Consider the following 18,318-nt stretch of genomic DNA (forward strand, 5'->3'; position numbering starts at 1 on the left):
GCTGATATGGAAGTGAGAAGGGGGAGAGAGGTTTGAAAAAGGTTTCTCCCCGCCAGGCCTGGATGGAGGCTCGCCGGGAAAGACAGTACTGAGAGAACTAGGGATGGGGTGGAGGTCGCTGGAGCTTGTTAAAAAGCATAGTAAAAATCTTTGACAGTTACACTGTTAAAGTAAACACATTCAGGCAGTAGAGGGAGAGGTATTCTCCTCCCCCCTTTGGAACGAGGTCGATTTGGCACTGCTGTAACTATCTGTCCCTTTCCTGCAGTCTGTCAGTCTACATCTGTCTGTCAGACCTTCGGTCCTCCTCTTCCATTTTTACATTTTTACATTTTAGTCATTTAGCAGAGGCTCTTATCCAGAGCGACTTACAGTAGAGAATGCATACATTTCATACAATTTCATACATTTCTTTTTTTATTTTTATTTTTTATTTTTTTTTTTTTGTACTGGCCCCCCGTGGGAATCGAACCCACAACCCTGGCGTTGCAAACACCATGCTCTACCAACTGAGCTACTCATGCGTTCATTCGATGCTCGCTGGTTTCAAAATGGTAAACACGGTTGTCCGATTGTCCGCTCACTGGCGTTCGATCCATGCCCGTCCCTCCTGGCTGTGTCAGACAGGAGCCTCTCTTTGATGGCAGACATCTTGACCGTTTCGTAGTAGTGCAAGGGTGTTCATGTCATAACCGAAGCCGGCCACCGCCACCTCATCACAGTTATGCAGCGCCATTGTTATGGCGACGGTCCCCAGCGTTGGAATGTTCATTATGCCCATGAGGCCGTTATTGAGCGGCAGGCCAATGAACTGGAAGGCAGCCTCCTGGATGAAGTAGGGGTTGAGGATGCGCATCTCTGTGGGCTCCCTGGGTACGTAGTGTGCCACAGACTTCCAGAAGCCCTGTGTACCCCGCAGATTCTCTTTGAAGACCATTTGTCTGAGCCACTTGAAGTCCAGCGGTTTGAAGGCGGAGAAGACGAATAGCGAGTCCTTTTCGTAGCGCTCAGGCTTCTGAATGGCCCCCTCGGGGTAGGTGATGCGCATGGTGGTCTTGGTGCCCACGTCCTTGCTGAAACCAGTCACAGGAGCATCGTTCAACCTCACCACAATGTTGTAATCATCTATGCGCGAGCCCAAAGACTTGTTGGCCAGGATACCACCATTGCCCACAATAATGCATCTTTTACAACCATGACTGTCAAGGTCTTCACCCAAGCCATAGTTCTTTGTGGCAGTTAGAATACGGTCTATGATTCTTTCTTGTGTTTTGAATCCAAATGGAGGCAAGTAATTGCAGACTTTGGCCAGCCGCCTGAAGTTCCGGTCGAGAAACATGGGAGCTGGCTTCATGAACCTGTGAGAATTGGGATAGATGGCGGTCATCTTTGCCGCTGCGTAGCCCGGCTTGCAAACTCCTTCGCTGAGGTTGCCATACTTGTACGTCAACTCCGCTGGCAACTGTCCATCCAGCTTCAGCAGAAAGCCCTGCTTATCATACACTGAGCCTACTATTTGTCCCACGGTGAGAGCAATGTCCGCTTCCAACTGTGGCTTCTGGCCCCATACAGGCAGGTGTAGCTTCCCAGAGGAGTAGTAGATGAAGCCCAGGACCAGCATGGGGCACAGGACGAACAGCAGCTTGTGTGAGGGCTTCATGGTGGTTCTCAGTCATTCACATGGCACATCACCTCAGCCTCTCTTTCAGATTTGCCCGTTGTTGAGAAAAGGCTAGACTAGTTTAAACAACGAAGAGGTCGCCACCGTATTCCCCCTCCTTTACCGACCATCATCATGTTAATCCCGAGAACTCAGTTTAGCAGAATTGAAGACCTTCAGACTTCAGAAAATCTCCCTAAAAATTCAATTCCTGGAACAACCATTTTCTCAAATCTTCAAACAATTTTAAAAACACACCCAACGGTACAAACATCTAACTTCTGGGTCCCAATTCAAACTTTGCCCTCTGACAACACACAAGCTGTCAAAAACAGACTACATGACTGTTACACACTGGAGGGATTAATTCAAAACACTGATACCAAAGTGTTTAGAATAGGTTTTCAGATAAGTAATTTGGAAAAAATCACAGCACTAACTATCCAGATAACCCATTCAGGAACTCCCTGGCAAGAGAAATTCAAAACAGTACTGTAATAAATTCCTTACATTATTGGATAAGGGAATACTACTGTATTTGCTGTTTTGGTCAAAAACCTGATATTTGAAATGTCACACTGACAAAACATGCAAGAAAGAGTCCATGCACAGTAAAATACCCAATTTCCAAAAGCTTTATTTCTAAATGCAGCAGATGTACAGGTTACTCAGCATCAGCGTTCTCATCATCAATGTCACACATTATGTTTGCTCTTACCAGGCAGTGTGGGAAAAATGCCCTTGTGTGCCTTAGAAAACCCTGGATAGACTCCACAGACACATCACCACAGGCGTCCACCATTGCCTCCAGGAGGTTTTGCTGTGCGTAGGGGTTGCAGTCATACACTCTCCACCGCCATGCTGAGAAAAATTCCTCAATTGGATTCAGAAATGGGGAATATGCTGGCAAAAAAAAAAAGAGAACCTGGGTTGGTCATTGAACCAGGCACGAACCAGAGCAGCTCGATGGAAACTCACATTATCCCAAATGAAAACATATTGGGCTAGCTCTGGTTGCCCTTCCTGCTGAAGAATGTTATTGTGCAGCTGATCTAGAAATTGAAGGAGTTGTGCCGTGTTGTATGGACCCACTTTGACATGGCGGTGGAGGACGCCACGATTGCTGATGGCTGCACGTAGGGTGACGTTGCCTCCCCTCTGGCGAGGAACTTGTGTGATGGCATGGTGACCAATAATGTTGTGCCCCCTTTTGTTAGGTTGAACCCTGCCTCGTCGATGAACTACTGTGGGTCAGCCATGGCATCCCGCTCGAAGATTCTCTACAGAAGTAAAGAAAAAAAAAACATTTCTGTACTACAAATACAGCACTGGTATGAAATATTGTGTACTGCAACACATTACTGTATTGATATGCTGGAGAGACGGGCCATACTCTAAAACTTCTGTACAGTATAGCAATTACCTGCACATATTGGAATCGTTGCTCCTTAACTCTGTTTGAATTCCTTTCAAAAGGCACATGGTACAGCTGCCTTGTCCTTATGTGGTTCTTCTGAACGATCCGGTCAATTGTGGAAATGCTGATGCTGTCAGTTCCTTGGAAGACTACCTGGTCTTCAACTATATGGGTTTGAATTTCCCTCAAACGGATGGCATTATTGGCAATCACCATATTCACCAGGGCAGTCTCCTGCTCAACTGTGAGAAGTCGCCGCCTACCTCCAATAGATGGCCGCCTCTCAGTTCTGCAAAAATGAAATTTGACCATTACTGACCTATGGTCATCCATTACTGTGGTAAAAACTACACTGAGAACAAAGTGGAGATTCAGTCTATATACATTACAACATTACATGTATCATAGTAACAACAAGGCAAATGACCTGTTTTCCCTTCTGAAAGTACGGACAATGGATGCAACCGTGTAATGGCTTAGGTTGGCTTGCGCTAACTGTCCAGCTTCTCATAGTCCTCCCATGTATGAGCACATGATGAACTAGGGTGGCACGGATTTCATCTGAGATTACTTGTATTTGTTGTTGTTGTCATCCTCGTCCTTGTCCTCTTCCTCTCTGTTGTCTTGCAACTTCGGCATTGTTAGGATCCATTGTTCCAAAACACATGGACATGCCTCTAGGCCCTATTTATTGATCCTGCAATTCTGATTGGTGCGTTAACAATTTTGAGGCTTAGTGTTTACACCTGGAGAAAGGTGTGTTCTTTGAGTTTAGGTTGTGATGACTTGAGTTAATTATATTGAGAGCATGTACTTGGCCACTTTTGTGTAAGGTTTTGCAGAAAGAGTTTTGAATATTGAAACGTGTGGAAACAGGTGAATAGTGTTTACGATTATGGGAAATGTGTGTGAGTTTTCGGGAAGGGTATGAGTTTTTGTGCTACAGGAACCAGTTTTTGTGTTTAAGCAATCAAGAAAAACTGTAATAAATGTAGGTTATTGGCACTTTTATACTATTACGTGGGGGAATTTAATTTAGAACATTTCTGAAATTCCATGACACGGAAGTACTTTTTTAGTGTTGCTGACGAGATGCTGATCGTGGGTAGAGTTTGCAAATCAAATGCCCAATTGTGGTGCCACCAAACAGCAGAAAACAAGTAAGTTAACCTTTAAATTACATTTAAATGAGTTTGTAGTGGTTAAGTGTTGAGTTAGATTACATACTGTGTACCCAGTCATTATTTCAAATAATTTTGGTGACTCCACAGCAATTGCTAGCTAGCCGAAATGTAGCTAGCTACCAGGCTGAGCTAAATAAAAAGCCACTTGGATTCATCCACGACTCATAGTCACGTCATGAGATTTGTAAACGAAAGAGGAATATAATAAGACAAATCAAATGGAGTTTCCTATCTCCCCATTTAGAGATTCTGGCGCAGAACAGAAATGCCCTTATCCAGATGGTGTGACACCGGCATTTCCAAATAGACCTGCTAACTTTGTTGTTTGTTTTAAGGTTGGTACCTCCAGCAGGCAGAGAGGCAAGAACCATTCTTCCACCAGTTCAGGGACAAGCTACACTATTCATAATACTGTGTAATGTTCAATGTAATTGCAGTACTGGTCTTTTTTAAACTTAATGTATTTGTATTGTTTAAAAAAAAATTACAAATAAAAGGAACTGTATGGTTGAAACATGCCTTTAATGTTAATTTATTTTAGCTGTTTGTGATCATTTCTTAAGTATTAATACATTTGTGTTTACATCATTAAGCATTTATGTGTTATGAATGACCAAAGGTGTCTGACTTTATAGTAAGTACAGCGTCATATGTGACCCGTTTCAAGAAGCTAGGCGTATGTCGCACGTCATTACTTCACAAGAGAGGCATTCCATTTTTTTTAAATTATTATCAAAATGCATTTTTAGGCAGAAGTGCCTTCTAGAGCATGTGAACTTTCATGTGCCTTATTAACAAACTTGTATGCCATCTGTAAATTCGAATACAATTGTTAGATTACTAGCCTAGATGGTTTAGCCACAGAAAAAGACAGTGATGTTTTAAATGTATGTATTTCGGTCCTTGACTAATAATGTTCTGTACTATGTATTGTGTCTGGTTTCATGTGAACACCAGGAAGAGTAGCTGATGCTTTTGCAGCAGCTAATGGGGATCCTAATAAATATCAAATACCGAACCTTCCCGCTAGGCATGATTGGCTAAGATAATGGATGGGCTGGACATGCCGAGAGATGAGTTCCGATTGGTCAACCATTTAGCAGGCTTCTGTCTATAACATGAGCTGCTCAGTATGTGTAGATAATCTTTGCTACCACAGTTTTTTTGAAAGATATAATGTTAGCCAAGGAGATCTGCAAAAGTGTTGCTACTGCTCTCAATGACATTGCTGCTCATAATTTAGCAGGCACTATCAACAAAGATCAGTGGGGAAAAAAGGACTTCTTTCTGCACACGGTCAATGTGAACTGGGCCAAACAATCTGTAGCTAATCTGTAGCTAGCTACAAACCAAATGGATAAGACACTGCCGTGAAGCTTTCATCCATGTATACGGGTAAGAGTAGCTACATTTTCAGATATTATACATATCAAATTTAGTCAGAATGTCGTTTTCATTGCAAGTTAAAGCCTACTGTTCACTAGCTAGCGAACGTTAGCTTGCTGGCTCGCTAGCTAATGTTACGTGTATGATCTGTGTAGTAATATTATTCATACCTCAGAAATCCATTTGCATTGCTAGGTATAGCCTAATGTTTTTTCTATTTGTACCTTTATTTAACTAGACAAGTCAGTTAAGAACAAATTCTTATTTACAATGACGGCCTACCCCGGCCAAAACCCTCCACTAACCCGGACGATGCTGGGCCAAAATCTGCACCGCCCTATGGGGCTCCTGATCACGGCCGGTTGTGATACAGCCCGGGATCAAACCCAGGTCTGTAGTGATGCCTCTAGCACTGCGATGCAGTGCCTTACACTGTTGCGCCACTCGGTTAGCTAGTTAGCTAACATTGAACCTAACATTGAACCTAGTTGGTTAGCTTTAGCTATCTGCAGATTCATACTCTAGCATTTCATGCACAGTGGCTAGCTATGACAATCCATTTGTACTGTCGCTATGGGTTGGAATTAGGGTTCATTGATTAGCTAGCTAGCTACATGTCAAAACAAAAGACTCAATTTCGCAAGAGAATGATTACATGACCCATCAAGTTAGCCAGGTGTGGCTGGGGGTGATTATAGCCATCTATTGAATTTCATGAACATGTGTACATGTCTAGACAATAGTGACCCATCCACTTAGCTAGATGTGGCTGGGGGGTGGCTGTAGCATTTCTTTCACATGACCCATCAATTTAGACAAATGTCTGGGTAAGCATCGTCTAATAATTATAAAATATGAATAACATATTTGTATCTGGACACTTTCAAAGTCAGATTAGGATATATGCCAAGGACTAGATGAAGTGTATTTTTACCTGGAGTTTTTCCTTATTGTAGGCTACTACTTTCACCACTTTTTGTCTTAGAATCATTGGTTGTTTACTACACTAGCTTACTCACTCTGTTCAGGACATGGCCTAACGTGAATTCTTAAAGAGATGGGTAGGGCTAAGGCTTAAGAGGGTGTGAACGATTTTGAATAGGTCTAGACAAAGAGCCCTCCAGTAGGTGTACCAAAAGATTCAAGGATCATTTTCTCAAAAGTGGGGTTACAAGTTTATCAACTTTCAAAGCAGAATTACTTTCCCATTGTTCCTTAACTGCAGTGTATGATATACAATTTTGTTGCTGAGTCTCTACTTTTATCAATGTAAAAAAACAAATTTCGCTACACAAGACCAAATCGAGGTGGTGGGTCACATACGATAAAAGGTATTTATGTATGTGTTATAAATGACCAAAGGGGTCTGACTTTAAATGAAGTACAGCGTCATGCTATATAGAGTCTTTATGGATGTGTTATGAATGACCGAAGGTGTCTCACTTCAAACAAAGTATTACAGGACACTACATGTCAATAAATAGGTTATTAAAGTTCTGCTGATTTCTATTCTCTTATGATCCACAGGTTACTGTAGGGTGTGAGAGGTATTTAAATGCTTGATGGACCTGCAAAGCTTGCGTTTGTGTGTGTGTGTGTGTGTGTGTGTGTGTGTGTGTGTGTGTGTGTGTGTGTGTGTGTGTGTGTGTGTGTGTGTGTGTGTGTGTGTGTGTGTGTTTGTCAGAACCAAGATGATTTAGAGTAGTCCAACCTGGGACTACTGCACCAGGTATTCCTCTTCTGTTCCCATGCTTGAGACCTTGGCTTGATTACAACCTGTTACAATGGTGGCTGATCTTTCAGTGGGGGAGTGGGTGAATATGTCAAAGACCTGATGAGCCCAACACCACACGGTATGGCTCGTTTTTGTTGTGTGCGTGTTTGTGTACTGAGGAACATGTAACTTGGTTCCAGAAGAAAGCCACTTTCAATTTCTTTAGGTTGAGCTTTCATCAAGGTAAGTGTTTCTTGTTGTAATGACGTCCCCAGGCTATTGCACACACAGTACATATAAGCCTGGGATATCAACCATTCAAAGTTGGCCTTAGTGGGAGTGAACATAGAGTTCTATAGGAGTGACCTTACCGAGTAAAGTATTTGTCATCGTCACTAGTTAACAGAGTGAAAAGTCATAATTATGGCTAAAACCTTCCCATTTCCACAATTTATCTTCTTAAAATTTGATTTTAAACCTAACCCTAACTAATGAAGGCCAAGTTTGAGACGTTGGTCCACCAACGAGATTAGGTGTAATGTGACTAACATAACTTCACTTTAGAGTGTATTCCAATCCTTCAACCCAACATGTCACCCTTTATAAAGCACAAGTTTATCATATTCGACATAGTGGGTTATGTCACATTTGACATTGGTGATTATGTCACACAATTATGCCACATTTATGAACCCTTTATAAAGCATGAAATATGGATATAGATACTTTTACGTAGTGCTTATGAAGGCATTATGAAGGCTTTATAAGCTGAATGTAATTTAAAGCGGGACCGGAAATTGTTTTATAACAGGGCCATTGACCAGAATCTGGCCTGATCTCAAGGTCTGTGGACCATTGGATGAACAAAATATACTGCTCAAAAAAATAAAGGGAACACTAAAATAACACATCCTAGATCTGAATGAATGAAATAATCTTATTAAATAATTTTTTCTTTACATAGTTGAATGTGCTGACAACAAAATCACACAAAAATAATCAATGGAAATCCAATTTATCAACCCATGGAGGTCTGTATTTGGAGTCACACTCAAAATTAAAGTGGAAAACCACACTACAGGCTGATCCAACGTTGATGTAATGGCCTTAAAACAAGTCAAAATGAGGCTCAGTAGTGTGTATGTGGCCTCCACGTGCCTGTATGACCTCCCTACAACGCCTGGGCATGCTCCTGAGGAGGTGGCGGATGGTCTCCTGAGGGATCTCCTCCCAGACCTGGAATAAAGCATCCGCCAACTCCTGGACAGTCTGTGGTGCAACGTGGCATTGGTGGATGGAGCGAGACATGATGTCCCAGATGTGCTCAATTGGATTCAGGTCTGGGGAACGGGCGGGCCAGTCCATAGCATCAATGCCTTCCTCTTGCAGGAACTGCTGACACACTCCAGCCACATGAGGTCTAGCATTGTCTTGCATTAGGAGGAACCCAGGGCCAACCGCACCAGCATATGGTCTCACAAGGGGTCTGAGGATCTCATCTCGGTACCTAATGGCAGTCAGGCTACCTCTGGCGAGCACATGGAGGGCTGTGCGGCCCCCCAAAGAAATGCCACCCCACACCATGACTGACCCACCGCCAAACCGGTCATGCTGGAGGATGTTGCAGGCAGCAGAATGTTCTCCACGGCGTCTCCAGACTCTGTCACGTCTGTCACGTGCTCAGTGTGAACCTGCTTTCATCTGTGAAGAGCACAGGCCGCCAGTGGCGAATTTGCCAATCTTGGTGTTCTCTGGCAAATGCCAAACGTCCTACACGGTGTTGGGCTGTAAGCACAAACCCCACCTGTGGACATCGGGCCCTCATACCACCCTCATGGAGTCTGTTTCTGACCGTTTGAGCAGACACATGCACATTTGTGGCCTGCTGGAGGTCATTTTGCAGGGCTCTGACAGTGCTCCTCCTGCTCCTCTTTGCACAAAGGTGGAGGTAGCGGTCCTGCTGCTGGGTTGTTGCCCTCCTACGGCCTCCTCCACGTCTCCTGATGTGCTGGCCTGTCTCCTGGTAGCGCCTCCATGCTCTGGACAATACGCTGACAGACACAGCAAACCTTCTTGCCACAGCTCGCATTGATGTGCCATCCTGGATGAGCTGCACTACCTGAGCCACTTGTGTGGGTTGTAGACTCCGTCTCATGCTACCACTAGAGTGAAAGCACCGCCAGCATTCAAAAAAGTGACCAAAACATCAGCCAGGAAGCATAGGAACTGAGAAGTGGTCTGTGGTCACCAACTGCAGAACCACTACTTTATTGGGTGTGTCTTGCTAATTGCCTATAATTTCCACCTGTTGTCTATTCCATTTGCACAACAGCATGTGAAATGTATTTTCAATCAGTGTTGCTTCCTAAGTGGACAGTTTGATTTCACAGAAGTGTGATTGACTTGGAGTTACATTGTGTTGTTTAAGTGTTCCCTTTATTTTTTTGAGCAGTGTATGTTATCAATAGTCTAATACCTAATTTAGGTTTTTTATCTGAGAATGGCCTCCCGAGTGGCGCAGAGGTCGAAGGCACTGCATCGCAGTGCTTGAGGCATCACTACAGACCCGGGTTCAATCCCAGGCTGTGTCACAGCTGGCCGTGACCGGGAGACCCATGAGGCGGCGCTCTATTGGCCCAGCGTCGTCCGGGTTAGGGGAGGGTTTGGCTGGCCGGGTTTTCCTTGTTAGAACAGAAGTGTTGTTTTGTCCACCTGGTTTACAAGTCATTTTAATGCTTTTACACATTATCAAATCAGGAGTCAGAAGGGCTAGTGGAGAAGGAGTCTCATTTCTTATAAACTCCTCGCTTTCCTCTGATGTTTTCAAAAGGAGAGAGGATGGGAGGAGAGGACGTGAGGAGTCGAGGAAATCCTCTAGCAGGTAATTTCTATGTCCAAGTATAAGATGCATTGCTGACGTAAAGGTGCAACACTGGTTTTGTACTACGTGAGTTTGTATTATAGGACTGACTGTTTTGGAGATCAGTTTGACAGCTTGTTTATCTTTAATCAGGTGGCTTGAAAGATGTAGCTGGGAGATGGTCCTCATTGCCATCCAATTAGAGTCAAATTTGAGAAGGAGGCAAGGAAAGTCAGGGAAGCAGGTGAAGGTAACAGTGAAATGAGGCAGATGTATGCTTAGCACCATAGCACCAATGCTGCTTCAGGCAGCTGAAGCAGCAGGTTATCACTGTAACATCAATGCAATGGACATAAAAATGCATATTTAGTCACCAACCATAGTCAGGGAATACACACACTTACATTCATCTTGTTCTTATAGGCATTTTAGCAGGGATTTGTGCACATTAACATCTTGCAGTGTTAATTCTTAGATTAATACAACCCAATGGTTTTCTGTTATTAATATAGGTGTGAAAGCTGGAAAAGGAGGGAGTGGAGGTCATTGTTATGGTCAATAAGAAAAATGACAGGGTAGTTAAGTAGTCTTCATTACAGAAGGTGATAATTACATGAAGGGTCATGGCGATGCAATGAGTGAATTTGTTGACCATTTAAATGGTAAAGAAAACACATACAATTATATTTAATTTAATATTTACCTGAATTAACGTAATTGAAAAATGTATTGCTATGTGGTTTATTTTTTTAGACAATAGCTAAAGGCAGAAGGAAAAGCTCCACCAGGACACAAATAACCTGATGAGAGAGCTTCAAGACCTCTTCAACAAGAACTACTGTCACGTCCTGACCAGTAAAAGGGGTTGTTTGTTATTATAGTTTGGTCAGGGCGTGGCAGGGGGTGTTTGTTTGGTGTGTTTCGGTTTTTTTTGGGCAATGTTCTATGTTAGTCTATTTCTATGTCTGTGTCTATTTATTCTATTTCTATGCTTAGTTTATTGGGTTGACCTTCAATTGGAGGCAGCAGTTCCTCGTTGCCTTTAATTGAAGGTCCTATTTAATAGGGGTGTTTGTTCATTGGGATTTGTGGGTAGTTGTTTCTCCGTATAGTCATTTGTCCTTACGGGACTGTTTTTCGTCGTTGTTTTGTTCAAGTGTTTTGTTTAGTTTCCTTAATAAATAAGAAGATGAGCATACACATTCCCGCTGCGTTTTGGTCCCATCCATACGACGAACGTGACAACTACAGTATGTTTAAATATGCCTCCTGATGTAATGTTTTTTTGAACAGTAATAAAATAGAATTTGATATATATTTATGACCATAAAACTGTCATAGTTTGATATAGTCCATATCAACATTATATTACATTACCAGAAGAAGAAAAAAAGTGAAAATTACAAATGTGTGTTTTATATAATCTGACCTATGTTTACAGAAAATTAAACACTTTCATAAAATGTACTATAAAAATATGTTGTTGTGATGGGGAGAATTTAATGTCCATATGGCACATGTAAGTATTGAAAGTACCAAATAAAGATGTTATTTCCGTTTGCAACATATGATCATAGGAAGTCAGGTTCCAAATCCAAAAGTCAGAGAACCATGCCCAAATGGCATATATAACGTCCAAATGGTACATGTAAGTATTGAAAGAGCCAAATCAGGATGTTATGTCCATTTGCCACATATGATCACAGTAAGTCAGGTTCCAAATGCCAAAATCAGCATATCACATCCAAATGGAACATGTAAATATTGAAAGTGCCAAATCAGGATGTTAATATCCATTTGAAACATATGATCATAGGAAGTCAGGTACTAAACCCAAAAGTCAATGAACCATGCCCATGTCTTATATACAATATAAGTTCACAATATCAACACTTATTATATCAAAATATATATAACCACACATGAGGAATGTGATATATTTACAGTGATATATACACTGTGTACAAACTATTAAGAACACCTTCCTAATATTGAGTCCCTTTTGCCTTCAGAACAGCCTCAATTCATTGGGTCATGGGCTTTACAAGGTTTCAAAAGCATTCCAGAGGGATTCTGGACCATGTTGACTCCAATGCTTCCCACAGTTGTCAAGTTGGCTGGATGTCCTTTGGTGGACCATTCTTGATACACACAGGAAAATGTTGAGTGTGAAAAACCCAGCACCGTTGCAGTTCTTGACACAAACCGGTGCACCTGACACCTACTACCATACCTCATTCAAAAGCACTTCTGAATGATCCCTCTGAATGTCACACATACACAATCCATGTCTCAAGGCTTAAATATCCTTCTTTAACCTGTCTCCTCCCGATCATCTACATTGATTGAAGTGGATTTAATAAGTGACATCAATAGGGATCATAGCTTTCACCTGGTCAGCTTATGCCATGGAAAAAGCAGGTGGTTTTAATGTTTTGTATACTCAGTGTGTATATATACTACCTGTGGTAAACCGTGGGGTGTTAGGTTGAGCGTGCAGAGATTGACACAGAGACAGGGAGGCTTTAGTCCACAAAAACAACTTTACTAAGACAGTTATTTCTTTGATTATATTTATTTTCTAAGGTTTTGCTCGGTCTTTCTTCTCTCTCTTAACTGGTGTCCGTCTCTCTCCCCCTTTTCTCTGCGGTGTGCCATCGTGCTCCTTTTATTTAGCATCCACGGCTGGTTGGCACTTTCCTCTAATTACCTCCACTTAGAGCTGTCTGTGTCTGGGTGCAAATAACATCAAATTGATCAGAAATGCAGTGTAGACGTAGTTAATGTTGTAAATGTCTATTGTAGCTGGAAACGGCTGATTTTTCATGGAATATCTACATAGGCGTACAGAAGCCCATTATCAGCAACCATCACTCCTGTGTTCCAATGGCACGTTGTGTTAGCTAATGCCTGAGTAAGTCGCAGAGAAGGTATCCGGCACACAGACTTGAATTTCTAACACTGAAATGGAGTGTGTGTGAGAAATTCAGTCACTGGCTTAAGGGGCACGAGTTCACTGTCTGGACAGATGGTAACCTGTTAACGTACATCATGACAAAACCCAAGCTGGACGCTTGCGAGCAAAGATGGGTTGCCAAGCTGGCACCGTACAACTTCGATTTGAAGCGTATCCCAGGCAGCAAGAATACAGTAGGAGATGCACTGAGCCGCAACCCCTTCACAGTGACTGTCGCGCAGAAACTGATGAGGGAGTCCTACCTAGCACTTCTGTCTGAGGCTGTTGGGATGTTGAATGATGATGTCCAAGATGCCTTCCGTTGGGCTTCTTATTCACAGGAGATCACTTCAGCAGTGGTCGAGGTTAAGGCCATATGTCAGCTCCATATCGACTGGGAATGTTCAACGGAGATGCAAGCAATCCAGCTTGGTTCCAACACCCAACAGCTGCTTTCTCCTGGTAGTGATACTTTGCCTGAACACTCGCACGAGGAACTTCGAGATCTTCAGCTGCAAGACTCTGTGACTTCCAAGGTCATCCCTTTCGTCTTCAATAAGAAGCGGCCCACCAGACGAGATCAATACAATGTTTTTTCTAAAGTGTTGTTGCTGATGAAACAGTGGGACCGCTTGATCCTAAGACAGGGAGTTCTGTATCGTGTCATTAAGGAGAGTCACACAAACCGGAGAAAGTTCCAGTATGTCTTGTCAGAGGTGTTGAGACACAAAGCGATGACTGGCATTCACGACCTTGCAGGACATCAAGGCCAAGAACTCTAGTCCTGGCCAGACAGAGGTTTTTCTGGCCTGCAATGGAGAGAGACATCAAGGAGTATGTGCGCTGCTGCCAGAGATGCGTTCTAGCAAAGACTCCAGAGCCAGCGGCTAGAGCCCCATTAGAGAGCATCAAAAGAGCATCAAAACTTGCTCTCCCATGGGGTTGGTGTGTTTGGATTTTTGGACAGCGGAAGACAGTAAGAAGAACTCAGTTGATGTTCTGGTGGTGACTGAACACTTCACTAAACTTTCCCATACATGGCCATGCAGAAAACAGACAGCCAAGCAAGTAGCTCGTAAACTGTGGGATCATGTCTTCTGTGTCTACGGATTTGCTTCAAGGATCCATACTGATCAGGGCGCAAATTTAGAGAGCGAGCTAATAGCAGAACAGCTTAAGCTCTCCGGTGTCCAAAAGTCAGGAACCACGGCATATCACCCAATGGGGAATGGAGAAACTGAACGCTTCAAAAGGACTTTAGGTAGCATGCGCAGGAGTCTGCCCTTGAAAACCAAAGAACATTGGCCTGAACAAATCCAGTCATTGACATTTGCCTACAATGCCACTGTTCACGAGACTACGGGCTATGCTCCATTCTTTCTCATGTTTGGTAGGGTCCCTTGGCTACCAGTGGATGTTACGTTCCACAATGTTTTGGACGACTCCAGTGTTGTGGATTGCAACAAGTATGTTGAGAATCTGATCACTGGGCTGAAGGAAGCTATAAGTGTTGCCCAAAGGCACACTGACAAGCAACAGAGACGACAAGGTCGGGAGTATGACAAGCGGGTTAAAGGCATCAGTTTGTCCATTGGGGATCGTGTCCTCATCGCCAACAAGGGTGAAAGAGGCCGCCGCAAGTTGGCTGACAAGTGGAACCCCGAGATTTTCACAGTGACTTCAGTCAATCCACAAACTCACACGTACATAATCCAAGACTGTTATGGCAGAGAGAAAGTGGTATACAGGAATCTACTGCTGCAGGTGAATTTCCTGCCATTTGAAAATAATGATTCAGTGCACTTCAATGACAGTGATGCTGCAGGGCCTTCAATCAATGTAGATGCAGGAGAGGTCACCCACTCCTGCGATGGACTGGACAGGGAAGACATGGAGGACTCTGGGGAGGAAAGTGCATCTTGGCTGGCGGAGGATTCAAGCGATTACTCTGAGCTCTGGACATCGGATGGAAAGTCTGAACCAGAAGAACCTTGCTTGCTTGAGGAAAATTACCTGGGAAGCACCTCTGAGATCCTGGAGCTGATTCCTTCAAACCCTCCTCTGATCAATGATCTAAGGCCAGAGCCACTGTTAGTCACCATGGCCCCTAACCCAGTGGCAGGTCGCACAAGGGCGGGGAGGGTAGTTCAGAATTCAGAATTATGCCTTGAGCTTGGTAGGTTATTTTGTTGATTTACAAGGTTGGTGAAATTCAGGAGGGGTGAATGTAACAGTTGTTAAAGTACTGTGTGAATTTCACCAGGTTCATATATTATGTCATGTTGATTTGTTATTATGCATGCCTGCATCCTGGGAGTAGGGGAGTGTGTACTTACATTTTGCCCTGCGTGCTTGTGCTCAAATCATTTTGATGCACTATGAGAGGCAGGCACGCTTTCTCTGTCGTGTTCAGAAAAGTTGGATTCTTTTAAGCAGTCATACACACAGTGTTTTGTTCATGAATAATGTTGTATATTTAGAGGTTACTCATAAGTGGATGGTATTGTTAAGATGCACTTGTAATTGTACTTTTTAGGATGAAATCAATATTCTGAATTCAACATGTGGTTAATAGCTAGCTAAGGTATTAGCAGGCTATTGTGTGTGAACAATGGCTAGCTCCTCAAATGATCCCAGTCCCTTGTATTGTGCATCAGTTGTAGAGAGGCGACGATTCGCAGAACGTATGTGCTCTACAAATGTTTTGTTTTCTTTTGGATGCAGGTATGTGGTTTTATCTATGTAAAATATATGTTATGTGTTGATGCATAATAAGGAGAGGCTGTACTAATTTTTGTATTCGAAAATCATTTTGATACACTATGAGAGAAAGAGCGGATGATTCGCAAAACATACAGTGAGGGGAAAAAAAGTATTTGATCCCCTGCTGATTTTGTACGTTTGCCCACTGACAAAGAAATGATCAGTCTATAATTTTAATGGTAGGTTTATTTGAACAGTGAGAGACAGAATAACAACAAAAAAATCCTGAAAAACGCATGTCAAAAATGTTATAACTTGATTTGCATTTTAATGAGGGAAATATGTATTTGACCCCCTCTCAATCAGAAAGATTTCTGGCTCCCAGGTGTCTTTTATACAGGTAATGAGCTGAGATTAGGAGCACACTCTTAAAGGGAGTGCTCCTAATCTCAGTTTATTACCTGTATAAAAGACACCTGTCCACAGAAGCAATCAATCAATCAGATTCCAAACTCTCCACCATGGCCAAGACCAAAGAGCTCTCCAAGGATGTCAGGGACAAGATTGTAGACCTACACAAGGCTGGAATGGGCTACAAGACCATCGCCAAGCAGCTTGGTGAGAAGGTGACAACAGTTAGTGAGATTATTCGCAAATGGAAGAAACACAGAAGAACTGTCAATCTCCCTCGGCCTGGGGCTCCATGCAAGATCTCACCTCGTGGAGTTGCAATGATCATGAGAACGGTGAGGAATCAGCCCAGAACTACACGGGAGGATCTTGTCAATGATCTCAAGGCAACTGGGACCATAGTCACCAAGAAAACAATTGGTAACACACTACGCCGTGAAGGACTGAAATCCTGCAGCGCCCACAAGGTCCCCCTGCTCAAGAAAGCACATATACATGCCCGTCTGAAGTTTGCCAATGAACATCTGAATGATTCAGAGGACAACTGGGTTAAAGTGTTGTGGTCAGATGAGACCAAAATGGAGCTCTTTGGAATCAACTCAACTCGCCATGTTTGGAGGAGGAGGACTGCTGCCTATGACCCCAAGAACACCATCCCCACCATCAAACATGGAGGTGGAAACATTATGCTTTGGGGGTGTTTTTCTGCTAAGGGGACAGGACAACTTCACCGCATCAAAGGGACGATGGACGGGGCCATGTACCATCAAATCTTGGGTGAGAACCTCCTTCCCTCAGCCAGGGCATTGAAAATGGGTCGTGGATGGGTATTCCAGCATGACAATGACCCAAAACACACGGCCAAGGCAACAAAGGTGTGGCTCAAGAAGAAGCACATTAAGGTCCTGGAGTGGCCTAGCCAGTCTCCAGACCTTAATCCCATTGAAAATCTGTGGAGGGAGCTGAAGGTTCGAGTTGCCAAACGTCAGCCTTGAAACTCGGAGAAGATCTGCAAAGAGGAGTGGGACAAAATCCCTCCTGAGATGTGTGCAAACCTGGTGGCCAACTACAAGAAACGTCTGACCTCTGTGATTGCCAACAAGGGTTTTGCCACCAAGTACTAAGTCATGTTTTGCAGAGGGGTCAAATACTTATTTCCCTCATTAAAATGCAAATACATTTATAACATTTTTGTTTTTCTGGATTTTTTTGTTGTTATTCTGTCTCTCACTGTTCAAATAAACCTACCATTAAAATTATAGACTGATAATTTCTTTGTCAGTGGGCAAACGTACAAAATCAGCAGGGGATCAAATACTTTTTTCCCCTCACTGTATGTGCTCTACAAATGTTTTATTTTCTTTTGGATGCAGATGCAAAGAGTGAATTCTGCTTAATTAAAACTACCTGATCTCCAAAGTCCACGTCTATAGTCTCAATCAACAACACACAACGCAGAGTAGCAGCGGTGCAGTACAGCACCGGTTACATGAGCACAGATGGGAATATTCAACAAGGATTCTTTTCCAAATGAAATGTAATACCATATCCCTTAACAATATATATTTCAAATGTCCAATGCAGCCTTGTTTTATGTCAATATTAAATAAATCTCTGAGTAACAACTAATAGATGCAATATGCAGAAATCGCTTTGTAATTTCCTGGCTGCTAAAATTTGAATAGTTCGACTAATTTCAGTTTGTGACAAAACAAGCAAGTATAGTGTTGAGAATTCTTGTATCATCTAAATAGCTGTGAAATATATTTTCCATAACCAAAAAAATCAGTTTGAAGCTGGTTTACAAAGCCAGAAGTAAAAGTAAAACGAAATTTAAGAATAGGAAGCATATAAAGAGCACACACAGACCAGCTTTACTGCTTCTTAGACTTGCTTTCAATGAAAATGACAGATTTCTAACTCACATTTTTATTCAAATTTGGTCGGGTCGCTCAAAAATGTACATATTGCCGCTTTTATGTGCCTTACTGTAATTGTTTTAAATTATTTTCATTGTTTTGGTCACC

At 42.7% G+C, this 18,318-nt stretch overlaps 1 pseudogene; it reads right to left on the reverse strand.

The window, feature by feature from the left end:
- Window positions 1–546: 546 nt before the first annotated feature.
- On the reverse strand, window positions 547–1,833 carry LOC106579346 (CMP-N-acetylneuraminate-beta-1,4-galactoside alpha-2,3-sialyltransferase pseudogene; annotated as a pseudogene).
- Window positions 1,834–18,318: the final 16,485 nt, after the last annotated feature.

Source organism: Salmo salar, chromosome 19 (assembly GCF_965601325.2).
Source record: "Salmo salar chromosome 19, fSalSal1, whole genome shotgun sequence".
In the NCBI taxonomy this organism is placed as follows: Eukaryota; Metazoa; Chordata; class Actinopteri; order Salmoniformes; family Salmonidae; genus Salmo; species Salmo salar.